Source organism: Furipterus horrens, unplaced genomic scaffold (genome assembly GCF_987537825.1).
Source record: "Furipterus horrens unplaced genomic scaffold, mFurHor1.1.pri manual_scaffold_9, whole genome shotgun sequence".
Lineage (NCBI taxonomy): Eukaryota > Metazoa > Chordata > Mammalia > Chiroptera > Furipteridae > Furipterus > Furipterus horrens.
In genome coordinates, this window is record NW_028327179.1 from 68,920,980 (window position 1) to 68,936,777 (window position 15,798).

Genomic DNA, 15,798 nt, shown 5'->3' on the forward strand with positions numbered 1-15,798 from the left:
AGCATATAACTACTATATATCTAATACTATACAATTCCACTTTCTTATTATATTCTGCATTCTTCCCTCTCTTTTTAATTATTAACATACAATGTAATTACTTACTGTCTTGCACAGACTAGACACTACTTGCTACTATTATTACTCTATCATTCCCCCTCTCAAAAATCATCTTTTTCTGCATTTAAAACAACTCTTATCTATTCTCTCTATAGTATAATAGGCCAAACCTCTCTACATTTATATTAATACTGGCTCATTTGTTGCCGATAGTGGGATAAAGGGTGCGGAATATTTTTCAGGGTGTGGGTATCTTGCCTAGTCTGTGTGTTTATGTTTTTAACAACATTTCCACAAAAGAACTCAAGACAAAGTGGGCAGAGTGACTCTCAATCAACTAGCCAGAGGGAAGGTCCCACCAAAGGGCATCTGAAATGTAACCAGACAGCATAAACAAATGACATAAAGGGTACCCCAAGAACATCAGTCTCAGGAGATCAGAGTCAGAACCACTGAAACCCCCAGATCTCCTATAAAGAATCTCATACCTCAAAGGAGGGAAATCAAAGCAGACAAAAACAAACAAACAAACAAACAAGAAGGATCCAACATGGTAAGACACAGGAACAACCTCCCAATGAAAGAAAAAGAGTAGTCACCAGAAATAGAGGTAGATGGAATAGACATAACCCACATGTCAGACATGGAATTCAAAATAATGGTGGTGAAGAAGCTCAATGTCCTCAACAACCTCAAAAATAACTACGACAACCTCCAAAGAAGTTACCAACAGCTCCAAGAAAATTACAGGGAACTTACAGAGAACTACACCAGCATAAAAAAGGACATAGAAACTATTAATAAGAGCCAGGAAGAAATGAAAAATACAATCTCTGAACTGAAAAACAGAGTAGAATCAGTCAAAAGCAGACTAAACGAAGCAGAGGATCGGATTAGTGAGTTAGAGGACAATGTAGAAAAAAATACTCAGACAATACAACAAAATGAAGAAAGATTGAAAAAGTGTAAAGAAGGTCTAAGGGAATTACAGGACAACATGAGACAAAATAATATTCAGATCATAGGAATACAAGAAGGAGAAGAAGAACAAGGAGTATAAAACCTGATAGGAAAAGTAATGTCAGAAAGTTTTCCTAACCTGATGAGAGGAAAAGTCATGCAAGTCTGAGAAGCACAGAGAGTTCCAATGAAGTGAAACCCCAAAAGGCCCACTCCGAGGTACATCATAATAAAAATGGCAACATTCAAAGACAAAGAGAGAATCCTAAGAGCAGCAAGAGAAAAACAGCAAATAACATACAAGGGAGCTTTGATAAGGCTATCGACTGATTTCTCAACTGAAACACTACAAGCCAGAAGGGAATGGTCAAAAATATTTCAAGCAATGAAAAACAAAGGCCTACAACCAAGAATACTCTACCCAGCAAGGCTCTCATTCAAAATGGAAAGTGAAATAAGGAGTTTCTCAGACAAAAAAAGACTAAAAATATATATCTCTGCCAAACCAGCATTGCAAGAGATGTTAAAAGGAATGATCTAAGAAGGAGAAAAAAAGGGGGGGGGAGGAACACAGATATGAAGGGAAATGAATAAATAAATGTCAACAATAACCTCAAATGTAAATGGATTAAATGCTTCAATTAAAAGACATAAGGTAGCAGAATTAATACAAAACAAGACCGACATATTTGCTGTCTACAAAAAACACACCTCAAAACAAGAGATTTACACAGAGAGTGAAAGGATGGAAAAAATGTATTTTAAGCAAACGGACATGAAAAAAAAGCTGGCGTAGCAATACTCATATCAGACAAAACGAATTTCAAAGCAAGGGCCATAAAATGAGACAAAAAAAGACATTTCATAATACTTAAGGGAACAACCCATCAAGAAGATATAACACTGATAAACATATATGCACCCAACATAGGAGCACGCAAATATATAAAGAAAATAATTGAAGATCACAAGAAGAATATTAACAGCAACACACTCATAGTAGGGAACTTTAACACTTCATTACCAATAATAGACAGATCTTTGAAGCAAAGAAACACCAAGGATATACAGACATTGAATAACACACTAAACCACATGGACTTAACTGATATATACAGAACTTTCCACCCCAAAAAAGCAAAATATACATTCCTTTAAAAAGCACATGAGACATTTTCAAAGATAGGCCTCATGATCGAACACAAAATGAGCCTCAGCAAATTCAAGAAAATTGAAATTATATCAAGCACCTTTTCAGACCACAATACCTTGAAACTAGAAATCAACCTCAAAGAAAAAAATCAAAGACATCCAAACTCATGGAGAATGAATAACATGCTATTAAATAATAAATGAATTAACAAGGACATCAAAGAAGAAGTCAAGAAGTTTCTGGAAACTAATGCTAATAAATACACAACAGTCCAAAACCTATGGGACACAGCAAAAGCAGTCTTGAGAGGGAAGTTCATAGCAATACAGGCATATCTGAAAAGGATATTAGAATCTCAAATAAAAAAATCTAATGCTAAAGTTACAAGAACTGGAACAACAACAACAAACAAAGCCTAGGTCAAGAAGAAGGAAGGAAATCATCAAGATTAGAGCAGAATTAAATGACATAGAGACTAAACAAACAATCTAAAAGATCAACAAAACTAGGAGCTGTTTCTTTGAAAAAATAAAATCGACAGGCCTTTAACCAGGCTTGTCAAGAAAAAAAAGAGAGAAGACCCAAATATACAAAATTAGAAATGAAAGAGGAGAAATCATGACCGATACCATAGAAATACAAAGGATTGTAAGAAATTACTACAAACAACTGTATGGCAAGAAACTCGAAAAGCTAGATGAAATGGACTGATTTCTAGAAACATATAACCTTCCAAAACTGAATCAAGAAGCAGTAGAAAGTCTCAACAGACCAATTACAAACAGGGAAATTGAAAGAGTAATCAAAAATCTCCCAGTACACAAAATCCCTGGACTGGATGGCTTCATAGGAGAATTTTACAAAACATTTAGGGAAGAACTAACTCCTACCCTCATCAAACTATTCCAAAAATCCAAAAAGAGAGAAAAACCTCAAACACTTTCTTTGAAGCCAGTTTTACACTAATTCCAAAACTAGGTCAAGACAGAACAAAGAAAGTAAACTACAGGTCAATGTCACTGATGAACATAGATGCTAAAATCCTCAACAAAATATTGGCAAACAGGATCCAGCAACACATTAAAAAGATCATACATCACGATCAAGTGGGATTCATCCCAGGGATGCAAGGATGGTTTGATATTCACAAATCAATAAATATAATACATCAACTAAACAAAATGAAAGACAAAAATCACATGACCATATCAGTAGCTGCAGAAAAAGCATTTGATAAAGTACAACACCCATTATGATGAAAACACTCAGCAAAATGGGAATAGAGGGAGCGTACCTCAACGTATTGAAGGCTATATATGAGAAACTGCAAGCCAACATCATATTCAACAGACAAAAACTGAAAGCCTTCCTCTTGAAATCAGGAACAAGACAAGGCTCTCCACTCTCTCCACTCCTATTCAACATAGTGTTGGAAGTTCTAGCCATAGCAATCAGACAAGAAAAATAAAAGGCATCCAAATAAAAATGGAACTGCCTTTTGAACCAGCGATCCCACTGCTAGGATTATACCCGAAAAATCCTAAAACCCTAATTCAAAAGAAGTTATGCACCCCTATGTTCATAGCAGCACTGTTTACAATAGCTAAGTGCTGAAAACAGCCTTAGTGCCCATGTGTAGATGAGTGGATCAAAAAACTGTGGTACATTTACACAATGGAATACTATGCAACAGAGAGAAAGAAGGAACTCCTGCCATTTGCAACATCGTGGATGGAACTAGAGAGAATTATGCTTAGTGAAATAAGCCAGGCAAAGAAAGAAAAATACCATATATCTGTTGATGGAAATCAAGTCTCTGGGTAGGAGCATTTCTTCATGCCCCTTTGTCCAGGTGTCCTGTGACTCAGATAAGCAAGCTGGACTTGCTGACGCCAGCAGCTGTAAACTGTTCTAGGCCACTGAGCTATAGGATCCTGAGAATAAAGAGACTTTGCTGAGTACTCCATTACTCCCTTGTCCTATCATCTTGTTTGAAGCTTAGCCTTAAGGACTTATAGTTTTGTTGTCTCCAAACTAATTAATGTTTGAACCCTGGCATCCTGTTTTCTCCTTAAGCAATATGGTGTGTATCCCGTAATTGCCACCCTCAGATTTCAATAAAAGGAAGGTGCTTGCTCTTCTCAGTGCTGACTTGCCTGAGCGTGCAGCAGCCCCCCGTTCATTCAGTAATTCTGTCTGCTAGAATTATCTCAAGCTTCCTTGATCACATCCAACACCACGAACACTACATCTGACGTCTGAACTCAGGGACTTAAAGGTAAGAACTGGGAACAGATAGAACCGAGAAGGGTTTGTTGCTTGGAGTCTGCAAACCTCTCGGCAATACAAATCATGGTCATGGGGAACTCACAATCTTTAGAAAAAGAGTATGCGATCCTCACAAAGTCTCTTATAAAGGGAAAAATACCTTGGTAAAAAAATATAGCAAGAAAAGATTATATTAAAAATAAATAGAATCTTGGGCACTGTTGGGTAAATACCTGTCTGTCCAGAATACCTGTAATTGGAATCCTGAAAGGATAAGAAAGTGAGATTGTGGCTCTTATTTATCTCCTTTCTCAGGTTAAAAAGCACTGTTATTGTTGCGTTCCGGAAAAGAAAAACCAGTTTAGCTTAAAAGTATGGAAACAAGTTGGAAGAGCTCTTAGAAGAGCTCATCGAACTGGTCATCCTAGAGCAGGCGAAACAAGGGCTGCTTTTAACCAGGTGGCTGTAGCCTTACAGCCATTTCAATCGGACTTTGAGCCGCTTCCTCCTCCTCCAACGCTGCTTGGCAAGGAAGAGCAACTGCCTTCTCGAATTTATTATCACCCTGAAATGGCTCAAAAGAAAAGTCAGGAGGTGGCGGCGGGAGGAGGTTCCCACCATGGGCAGGGGTCCGAATACCCGAGGGGCTGGCAGCGGTGGCAACTCTTGACGCAAGCTGGGCCCTTCTTGTGGATTGCTCCGGCTGCGGCAGGGGCCAGGGGTGTGCGGTCAGCGGTGGCCGCGGGGGGCCATCCCCTCCATGTGCCTCGCCATCCTCTCCCTCCCTGTCCCTCGCCGCACCACTGGTTCCGGTCCCACCGTGTTCGCCCCCTGGGCCGCGGTTCCGCGCGGTGCCTCACCTAGCAGCTGACTTAGAACTGGTACGGACCAGGGTTATCTAAAAAACAAGAGATTTATTTTCGGTTTTTACAGCAACTGATAAAAGATACTGAATATCAAGTTAAGGAAAGGTATCTTGCTGATTTAGTATTGTTACAGAAACAGGGGAGTCCAAAAATCCCCAGAGATTGCAGCTGGGGGATGGGAAGAAAGAAGCATCTTTTCAGAATGCCTCCACATGCCTGAGGCTCGTGCCTAGTGTCTTTTTTATGCAAAATGGCTTTAATGCATCCAAAGCCTCAGGTAGATGGGAGGAGTCTTGAACCAGGGGATGGTATGGAAAAAGTACACAGAGCCTATGTAAGGTTCTGTGAATGGTCAGAACTGTTTGCAACGCCCACTGTGTCAGAGGACACAGTCAGGGATATATAATCAGCTGCGAAGCTAAGTTCTCCATGTGGCTTGGAGAAGGGGTCTCCAGGCTGCTTTAAGAGGCTCTCGCCATGCGCTTTTGAGGAGAGGAGATCCATGCGGTTTGCATGAAGAAGGCAGTTTGCAAGGAGGCTGAGAATCCAGGCGGTTTTGCATTGAGAGCTGGAGGGCACCACAGCACAGAAAGGACCTCCCCAAACAGAAGAGTGATTGGCAGCTGCTGGTAAAGCTGAACTGTGTTTGGAAAGTAGGGAAATGGTTTCTCTAACTTTTCTAAAGCTAGCCTGCTTTGGTAGGGGGGAGGCAAGTATATGTGTTTATGGGTGTTTTAAAGAATATAAGACTTAACAACAGAAATCCGCAAATAACTAAATATCGTCGCCGGCAGCCATCCATCTCGAGAGACGATGGTGTAGCTTCTTAAGAGTCTATCTGCACCGCCGAGAATGGTTGTGCAGTCCGACTCGGGAGTGACACGGTATCTGTCTCCTCCCGTGTTGAATCGACATCTTGCGATGACGCTGGTGTGTCCTCTCCAGTGGAGCTGAAGCTACAGAGCCTGGGCAGGGTGATATGGAGGGTCTGTTGTTGCCCATGCAGCAGACCCCCCCCCTCTCTTTGCAGCTGAAGGATCCAAGGGAAAGACGGAGTCAATACAGCTTGGCCTCAGGTGCGCCGCAGGAGTTGCCGGTGTTGACAACAACGTCAAACCGCCTTAGGGACTCCGGCTCCGGTTTTTCTGTCGGGGTTTACTTCCTTAGCCTTTCCCCTGAAGAGGTATGTCGCAAGGCAGCGGTGGTTTTTTGGAATCAGAGTTTTCCTTCTCTGATGTGCCCTGACTGGAAGATCGAACCAGCGACACTTAGCTCGCAGGCCGACGCTCAATCCACTGAGCCAAAATAACTAAATATATATAACTGTTAAATAAACAATTCTTGTTCTTTTCACTAAACTCTGGTATTGAGAGTTATAATTTTGGCAGCAGGCAATCGGGCCCCTAACTAAAGAGCCCGTGGGTTTGTTTTTAATTGGAGCAGCCCAAGGGTTCTGTTACAGTATATTACTCAAATATTTAACTAATATCCAAAAATTCATGTTTCTCAATGCTAAGAACTGAATTTTTGTCAGTCTATATTAATATTATATACCTCTTATTATCACTATAAATAAAAAGTCAAATTTTATTTCATAATATATATTCCTTAGTTGTTGAGATTTCCAAGATTTAAAAGTTAAAAAACTTTCTTACAACCTTGATGTATTTCAAAGGGCCCTTGAAATATCTCAGGAATTTATTATTTTCTTCTTACCAAAAAGAAGAAAACTCTAAACCAATCAGGCTTAATATATTTTAAAATACTTGGAAAGCATTGTCAAATAATAAAATTTTACAAAAGAGCTCAAAAACAATTGGCTTTTGAAATGCTAATGAGGATTGTAAAAGGGTGTTGGTTCCTGTGAAACAAAAGGGGAAACATTGGACAAACGACTGTAAATCTAAATTTGATAAGAATGGTAAATGTATAGCACCCTCTGATAATCAGGGAAACTGGCAGCGGGGCGTGAGCTCTGGTGCCCCGAACCAAAACAGGAGACCCCAAGGCCCCAGCAATCAAATGTGTTGAGTCAGGGCAGTGCTGAGTCACAAATCTTTGTGCAGCCACAAGCAGAAGAGCAGGGCTGAACTTGGTCACCACCCAGCAATTAACTCTATGGGGACCTTTGCCTAAAGGATATGTAGATTTAATAATTGGCCAATCTAGCCCTATTGCTAAGGGTATTATTATTCAATCAGGAGTTATTAACTCTTTTCATGGGCTATAGCAATGTCTTCTGAATGTGCAGGATGTGTCATTACACACCTCCTAGAAGCTTTTGCTGTTCTTGGAAAACCAGAAACTATTGACAGATAATGCTCCAGCTTATCTTTCAAAAGAATGTCAGGAATTCTTTTATCAACATAATATTAAGTATATTACTGGCTTTCCATACAACAGCACTGGACAAGCTCTTATTGAGCGCCATAATCAGACATTAAAAGAACTTCTTGTAAAACAAAAAGAAGGATATAGTATGGATTCCCCAAAGAAAAGGTTAATGAACACAATATTTACTTTAAATTTTTTACAAATTGGTGATGATTCCCTTGTCCCAGCACAGAGGCATTGGACAATAAAAACTGTTTCACCAATAAATCAGCCTGTTTATTATTATGATGTTTTAACCTCCAAGTGGCTCCCAGCAGCTGTTATTCGTTGGGGTTGATGATATGCTTATATTTCCACAGGTTCACAGAATATCTGGATTCCTGATAAATGCATTAAGTTGCATCATGTCATCCCAGAAGAGGAAATGCAAGGACAATGACGAAGAAGAATGGAGAAATCTCCTGGAAAAGATGCAGAAAATGACCCTGAAGTGAAAACGAAGGAGAGTTCGATGGAAGAACACTGACAACTCTCCAAGAACAGGTTTGCCCAGTTGGAATCAGATCAGAGAATTGACTAATAAAGCAAAACAATTAGTCAGGTCTCAACATCAACCCCTTACATCCAATACTTTGTTTCTCGCCCTTTTAGCAATAATGTTTTCTCAAAGCCCTAGTGCTAGTGCTGAAGATTATACTTATTGGGCCTATATTGCTAACCCACCTTTGATGAGAGGAGTTTCCTGGTGGGACCCTGTTGTTCCCATTTATACCAATGAGCCCAACTGGCTTCCTGGACCTTCTGACATTCGTGGTCCACTTAAACCCGAAGAAGAGGGAACAGTAATTTTATATTATGTTACTGGAGCATCTGGTCCTCCCATTTGCTTTGGTTTTGGGTGTCATTGTCTTAATTATAGACCTCAGGATTGGTTAACGATACAAGGAAATACCTCTAGTCTCTATAATAAACAATTAATATTAATGTCTGCAGCCACTCCATATGGGTTCTTTCCAATCCGCTGCAAACAATGTTCACCGCAGAATGAGCCAGTCCGTGAGATGCCAATGTTTCTCTCAACTACTCATTGGGTCCATTGGACTCAAATGCAGGGGAGAACAAGTACGAGTTCTTGTTACTACTCCCTGTGGCAGCGTCATTAATTGGAGTCCTTATGGCTCCGCTTGTACAGCAGACCCTCATCACAGAATACAATGGTTCAGTCAGAGTACATGGAAGACTAGTATTGCTAGAGATAACATCATTTGGCAAGAGGTTGGGTTTTCGCCCCTGTTGCCTTATATAAATGATTTTTTATGCCCAACCTCATATTTGGAAACTAACAGCAGCATTTGAATCTTTAAATGTTTGGACAGGATGATTATATCAGGCTAATGGCCTTCATAATCTTACAGTTGTTCGCAATGTTACCAGAAATCTGCAGGCTTAAGTTAGACTCCCTTATCTTTTACTCCGAGGAAAGATTACTTGGGTTCCAAGATGGGAGAAATTTCTTGCCTTAATTGTACTTTGCATACTTGTATTAACTGCTCCATGATTTTGTCTGAAAGTGAAAGGCTATATATCCTAAGATCACGAACAGGAGTTTGGATGTCTGTACAGCTTCATCGTGCCTGGCAAGACAGCCCAGCATCTGAACTTCTGCAAAAAGTGGCCAAATGACTGCTTCGCAGAGGCAAGCGTTTTCTTGTTTTCTTGGTCTTCTCATTGCTGTCATCATGGGACTGATTGCTATAACTGCCACTGCACTATGGCTGGAGTTGCTCTTCATCACTCTGTGCAGACCGCAGATTTCGTCTGGACCTGGCATCAGAACTCTGAGCAGTTATGGACTGCACAACGTCAAATTAACTCTGAAATGCAATCTGAATTAGCTGATTTAAATCAGGCAGTTGCGTTAGTTGGAGATCAGCTACAAAGTGTTAAACAACAATTGTTATTGAAATGTGACTGGAATCAACCTACTTATTGTATAACTCCTATCCCCTATAATGAAACTGAATTTCCATGGGGAAAAGTAAAAAAACATTTGCTTAATCATGATAATTTGACTCAGCATATTGTAACTTTACAAACAAAGATACATACTACCTTTGAAAAACATCTTGAGCAATTGACTGATAAAGGTATATTTGAAGATGTGATAAATGGGTTAGACAAGATGAATCCTATTCAAGACATTCAGGGGTTTATTGGATCCCATGTAGGGATGATTTTTCTTGTTCTTATCCTTATTCTTATATTTGCTATTGTATTCTTTAGTTATAAGAAAAAGCAAAAGGCTAAAGCAGCAGCTATTTCTGTAATACTTAACAAGATAATTTTAAAACAAAAAAGGGCAAATGGTGGTGGAAATCAAGTCTCTGGGTAGGGGCATTTCTTCATGCCCCTCCGTCCAGGTGTCCTGTGACTCAGATATACAAGCTGGACTTGCTGACGCCAGCAGCTGTAAACTGTTCTAGGCCACTGAGCTATGGTATCCTGAGAATAAAGAGACTTTGCTGAGTACTCCATTACTCCCTTGTCCTATCATCTTGTTTGAAGCTTAGCCTTAAGCACTTATAGTTTTGTTGTCTCCAAACTAGTTAATGTTTGAACCCTGGCATCCTGTTTTCTCCTTAAGCAATATGGTGTGTATCCCGTAATTGCCACCCTCATATTTCAATAAAAAGACGGTGCTTGCTTTGCTCAGTGCTGACTTGCTTGAGCGTGCAGCAGCCCCCCATTCGTCCAATAGTTCAGTCTGCTGGAATTATCACAAGCGTCCTTGGTCCTTGATCACATCCAACACTACAAACACTACAGATATCACCTAATACAAAACTAAATAACAACATAAACAAATGAACAATAGGGGAAAGAGGGAGGGAGAGAAGGGGATAAGTAACGGAAGGGTTTAGTCAAGGAATCTGTATAAATGACTCATGGACATGGACAACGGGAGGGGGATATGATGGTGGGAAAAGGGGTGGGCTGGGTGGGGGGAATCACTGGGGAATAAAATGGAACAACTGTAATTGAAAAACCAAAAAATAAGAAAAAAATAAAATAAAATACAGTGAGACAGTAAAGAAAGTTCTCTGCTTGAATTTTAAATAAAATTAAAGTAGAGAAAACAAAACTAAGGTAGCATAATATGACAGAGTTCAAGTTATTTAAGACCTTATTTGGTATTCAGATGGATGTAAGAATTATGAATTAATAAAAATATCCAAATTAATGTTGAAAATAAAAATAATTCAACATTTCTAATTCTGGGAACTTCCTAAATCATATATATTTTTACTCATTCTTTGGAAGATATGACACTCTTGGCCGTATTTTACAAAAGATATAATTGAAGTTCAGATATACTGATAAGCTACTTTCTATAATGACATAATATCCTCACTAACATATCACATGTCAATTTTATCTCATTTAAAAAATAAGCCCAGCAACTTTATTGTATTTATTTATTGTTTCTAATAGGATCTTCTAAATTCATGGATTAAGAGAATGACATATTTAAAATGGTCATGTTACACAAAGCAATATACAGATTTAATGCAATCCCCATCAAAATCTGAATATCATTTAAAAAACAAAAAAACATCATATTTATATGGAACCACAAAAGATCCTGGTTAGACAAAGCAATCCTGAGAATAAAGAACAAAGCTGGAAGTATAACACTATCTGACTTCAGATTAAACTACAGAGCTACAATAATCAAAATGGCATGTATAGGCAGAAAAACAGACAGATCAATGGAAGAGAATTGAAAGCCCAGAAATAAATCCACATATAATATAGACAAATAATTTTCTATGAATGAGCCAAAAACATACAATAGAGGGAAAAAAAAGACTCTTCAATAAACAGTGCTGGAAAAATTGTAAAACCACATGCAAAAGAATAAAACTAGACTACTTTTTGTCCCCATATACAGAAATTAACTCAAAATGGATTAAGACCTAAACATAAGTCCTGAAACAATAAATTACATGGAAAAAAACATAGGTATTAAACTTATGAGCCTCAGTGTTAGAAAGGATTTTATGAATTTCACCTCAAAGTAAAGGGAAGTAAAAGTGAAAATAAATGAATGAGGCTCTATCAAACTAAAAGCTTTTGCACAGAAAAATAAACTGCCAACAAAATTTTAAAAAATAAGCAGAATAGAGGAAGATATTTGTAAACAACACTTCCAACTAGAGATTAATATCCAAAACATATAAAAAACTCATATAACTCAACACCAAACAAACAATCCAATTAAAAATGGGCAAAGAACCTTAACACTTCTCCCAAGAAACAAGTAAATGCCCAACATACACGTGTAAAGCTATTCAACTTTATTAGTTATTTGGGAAATGCAAACTAAAACTACAATGTGATACCACCTTGCACCTGTTAGAATTGCTATTATAAACAAAACAGGTAATAAGTGTTGGAGAGGTTGTGGAGAAAACGGAGCCCTCATTCACTGCAACTGGGAATGTAAACTGATACAGCCACTAGAGAAAATACTATAGAGATTCTTAAAAAATTAAGACTTACCATATAACCCAACAACCCTTCTTCTGGGTATCTATCCAAAACCTTTGAAGATATTCATTTACAAAATATCTGCAGCCCTATGTTCAGTGCTGCATTATTCATGGTAGCCAAGAAGTAGAAACAACCAAAGTGTTCTTCAATAGATAATTGGATAAGGAAGATGTGGTATGTATATACAATGAAATACTATTTAACCATAAGAAAAGAAATACTGCCATTTGGAACAATAAATGAACCTTGAGACTATGATGCTAAGTGAAATAAGTCAGCCAGAAAAAGCTAAGAGCCATATGATTTCATTCATACGTGGTATGAAAAACTGAAAGCAACAAATAAACAAATAAACACTCATAAACACAGAAAACAGTATGGTGGTTATGAGATGAAAAGTATGTGGGGGAGTAGTAAAGGGTAAAGGGGGTCAAACATATGGTGACAGAATATTTGACTTTGGCTGTTAGTCACACAATGCAATATACAGATGATGTATTATAAAATTGTACACTTGAAACCAATATAATTTTATTAACCAATGTCATTCCAATAAATTTAATGACAAAAAGTCTATGCTACCCAAAGTATTCTATAGCTTTAATGCAATCTCTATCAAAATTTCAATTGGTATTTTTCACAGAAATAGAAAAACTATCATAAAATTTGTACAGAATTATAATAAAGGAAATAAAATATATCAATAAAAAATCAAAGGCAGATACATTTACTATATCTTAAGCAGTTATAGCTAATAAATCAAAACATTTACCAGTCCTTTTTTCAAGATTAAAACGTTGTTTTCCAGAAAAAACTTTAACTTTAATAAAAATGGTAATAACTGATACATACATTTCTTAAAAATTTTTTCACTAAGCACCAAGTAGAACAGTTCCTAAACTTTTCACTAAGAACCTCTATTATTGAAAGATACCTAAAACTTAGCTTATTTAGGTTAACGAAGAAATCTAAAGCTGCCAATTAGAGCTTCTCATTAGCATGAGGTAATCAGGTGAACCACCCTGAAGTCACATAATGTGCGAAAAAACAAATTTTAAAAGTTTTGTTAAACCTACACATTTTCATTGAGGGGATTCAGTGGCCTCTAGCTGTACATGCACAAATACGAATGCATAAAAGCTCAATAGTACATGAACCCTGTATATTCAGAGGAAAATAATGCTTAATTCTCATGAGGGGAACAGAGACAGATGCAAATTACTAAGTCTCAAGAGAGCACCAAGCAAGGTTGGTAGGAGACAGAAAGTATTGTGTTTTGGGGGTATGGCAGAGAGGGGATCTGGGGGCTTCAGGGACCAGGTAGCACCCAGGCTAGATGGCACCATGACTGGATGTAATGGGTATGAGGAGGGGCCTTCAAGATTGGAGAAAAAAGTTATTGCCAGTTCAGAAGACAGTGGAGCATTTGTTGGGGCAAAGGAATGTAATGTAGTCAGAGACTAAACAACCAAGAAAGGAAATCCTCATGCAAGGAGAGCCAGACACAGCACCAATCTACATTTCTCAGCAGCAGATCAATAAAGAATTGTGTTGGCCAGTGTGACCAACAAGAGACTAAACCGTCTTCTTAAATGCTGAAGCTCCACATGCTGTTTGATGGGGAGTAAGTCACTGAGGGTCACCCTGTAGGTCACCCCCCACCCAGAAGCCCCATCCCTTGGAATCAATACCATCCATTAGCAAAAACTTTCCTTAACTGAAAATATCTATCCAAATAAGCAAAACAAAAACAGCACAAACAAACAAAACTCAAAACAAAAAGAGACTCACAGTGAGCTTTAATCCTCACACTTCACCTCTGCCCAAGTCATATTGTTGAGAACAAGGTCTGATTCATTACTGCAGAATATAACAAAATTTAGCATTTTACTCCTCCTACTACATCCCCATAACCCAAAAATGTAAACATGCATCACACAAAATATAAACTTACCCCCAAATAAAAACATCAACTTAAGGAATCTACTGTAATATCATATTACTACACTAATTTAAGATATTAAAATCCTCTTCTGACTTATTACAAAATATACTCATTCTCAGAGTTCTGGAAGCATTAAAAATATTGTTGCATTAAAGCCCTCTTCTTGAGGTAGTCGCATCATGAAACATGTCTAATTTACATATTTTTACATAATTCGGTAGTGGCGGGAGTACATAATTAACATAAAGATCTACAACCCAAATCCTCACCCTGTGATTGACAGATCGGATCATACAAACTATTTTTCCCTTAGATGATACAAACTAATCTAAAACTGGAAACACAAAAAGATGAAAAGTTACACAGAAATTTAAAAAATCAAAACAAGCAGAAAAAAGAAACATATAAAGGAATGTTAGTGGCATCACTAACATTTCTAATTTTGCTAAAAGCAAAAATATTTACTTGTTTTCCAAAGCCATGGACATTTATAAAAGCTTATAAAAATAAAGGGGGTGTTAGGTGGGAGCATGCAACTAAAATAATCTTTTCTAAAAAAAATATATTTTATTTATCAATTTTCTAGAGGGAGGGATAGGGAGGGAAAAAGAAAAGGAGAGAAACATCAATCAATTGCCACTTGCACACCCCCTAACTGGGGACCTGGCCTGCAACCCAGGAATGTGTCGACTGGGAATAGAACCAGTGACATTTTGGTTCACAGGCCAGCATTCAACCCACTGAGTCATATATTAGCCAGGGTGCAGCTAAAATAATCTTGTTCTCTGGCAGAGTCCTTCTAAAATGTCATGACACCAAGAAGTAAAGCTTGACAAAAAGAACTGTGTTTGCACTGACTCACATACAAGTTACATTCATGCCGGCTTTTACTCATGTTTGCTTCACAGGTGAGGGGATATTAGCAGATGGCTGTTCAAGGTAGGCCAAGGAGCCATGAGGACTGTTGGCTTGTTTCTTGCACTGTTCACTGATGTCTTCCAGCACCTGCTGTCAATGTAGCAGCTTAGTCAAGTGCTTCTGGAACAGAGTATCTTTCCACTGTAATTTATTCCTAAATCTGAGACATCCTCTTTGATAAACTGCTCTGGTTTCTGGACAGATTAACTGTGATCTTTTTATAGAAAAAAACATCCAGAAATTTCTGGATACACAGATCAACATTTCAAACTTCTTCCTGATTGTGCCATTGACATAATGCTGACTCACCAGAGAAGCAAAAAAAGCCTCAACAAATGACTACAACTTATCCACCAAGGTACTCAGAACAAGTTTTAGGGCACCTAGTGTGGCCTGAAAAAGTGAAGACTGGCCCAAGAACCAGGTGTTGGTGGTGTGGTTTGGGTGACTGCCCAGAAAACATGCCTCCCAGTGGAGCTACCATTTCTGAAATGCTGAGAAATATCTATCATTCTTGGACTACTTATTTTTTCCTTAACAAATTTGTCAGGTTCAGGAAGATTCTTTAAAGTTGATATGCCAATGGAAGGACATTGAAAATTTTATATGAAGATAAACAAACAATTAGACCAGTTAAAAGTATACAACTTAAATATTTATTTGTTAATTAAAATTGAAATTGGTACAAATACTGGTACCGAAGCTTAAAATAATTTTATAGATTTACAAAATAACTAATA

At 38.0% G+C, this 15,798-nt stretch overlaps 1 pseudogene; it reads right to left on the reverse strand.

Moving 5' to 3' along the window:
* Positions 1–15,031: 15,031 nt before the first annotated feature.
* Positions 15,032–15,542, reverse strand: LOC150001890 (mediator of RNA polymerase II transcription subunit 28 pseudogene; annotated as a pseudogene).
* Between the last annotated feature and the right edge of the window lie 256 nt (positions 15,543–15,798).